Raw genomic sequence first — 1,637 nt, forward strand, 5'->3', positions numbered from 1 at the left:
TTTTTAAAAACACGCAGGGCCACCTCTTTTCCCTGATATAAACTGTGTTAACTAAGGGTCCCTTCTTTTTTTACTTCCATTGTATTTTTTGTTGTCAGGTAAAGTTGTTGAATGCGGGCGTTTCTTTTTTTTCTATTCTTAATGTAATTTTTCAAACCCTTGAAAATCAGTCAGTCAAAGAAAGTTAGATGCTATTGAACCTTGGGTGAGAAAAAATGAGGCGAGAGGAAAACTGGTCAGTAAAGGAAATAAGATGCGAGAATGATTAGAGCCCAAGAAAGCTGGAATGTCAGAGTGAAGACATTGTAGACTCCTGAATTTGAAAAAAAAAGAAATTAACCCGGGTAATTTTTTGTTTTTAAAATACATAGTAAATATATCAGTTGAATAATACAGTTTATCAACTTTATTCTGGAGAATAAAAAAGGTCACAAAATTCCTTTTAAAAATTTTATGGTTTTAGGGGGGTTTTAAACATGTTTTACATCACGGGGTATGACTTTAAATGACTAATAGTTTATGTTCATTAAACCTGGTTTGCAAAGGTTTAGGTCTAAAAATCCAAATACATCTACGAGTGCTTTCAGTTACTGTGGTAGAGGTAATACTAGTGTTCTATGGATATAATGCAATTTTGCTTTAGTGGTCGTAAGTTTTAGAGTGAAATAGCAGTTATTTCTTAAACTTTGCTGTTAAGCAGCTTACTATAGCATTTCAAAACTAACCCACACCAGTGACAAACCCAAGATACTTTTGTTTTGGATTAAGGATTGTGGTAAATAAATAGTTGCTCTGGCAATATTCATCATTAAACTAAAAGAGCAGATTTTTTTTTATTTGCATTGATAACGATGACTGTGATGACTTTGGTTGTTGACTGGCAAATAAAATTTAATTTAACAGTTGATGCTTTAGAGGGTTACGTCACTAGGTTGTATTAGCACACCTTATAATGTTATCATAACGAGCAAAAGAATTGGAGATAAATTCTTTGTATTTTAGTTACAGCTTACAGAACTCGCATTTTAAAGAGGTGATCAACAAATCTGTGAATAATGAGTTGCTTGACAAATTCCTTGTCTTGCTATCATGCATCTCCCAGTTAAAGGGTGCTACAGAAAATACCCCTCCCCCCCCCTTGATTTTTTTCTGGACGATGCAGCACTTGCTTATGTTGTCCTCTTAACAGTAGATATTGTTAATAACATGCATGACCTAGCAAAGATAAGTTACAAAGACCACAGACAAGAGTTTGGGGAAGACATTTTTTGCTGAAGTGGTAAATTTCACAGTAAATAAAACCCCAAAAAAAACTAAACGTTCTATAATCTCAGGTTTAATTCGAATGTTCTGAACCTGGGTTTTTTTTTTTTTTACCCACTTCTAACCGTTTATTAAAAAAATTACAAAAACACAAAAAAGTTTCCAATTTTTATTTCAACAATTTTTTTACAGCCTTTCCAAAAAGAGCGTTTTCAACAAAAAAGAGCTACTCTTGAAAAGCGAAAAAGTGATCCCGCATTTTTTTCCACATTTTGAAGTGGCGATGGGGGTTTGTAGCTGGCGTGGTAAACGACCCGGAATGGCGAATAGCCCTGAAAGGAAAAACCTCACTTAAACCTTTAAAAGCATGTGCC

This window comes from Penaeus monodon, chromosome 19 (assembly GCF_015228065.2).
Source record: "Penaeus monodon isolate SGIC_2016 chromosome 19, NSTDA_Pmon_1, whole genome shotgun sequence".
Lineage (NCBI taxonomy): Eukaryota > Metazoa > Arthropoda > Malacostraca > Decapoda > Penaeidae > Penaeus > Penaeus monodon.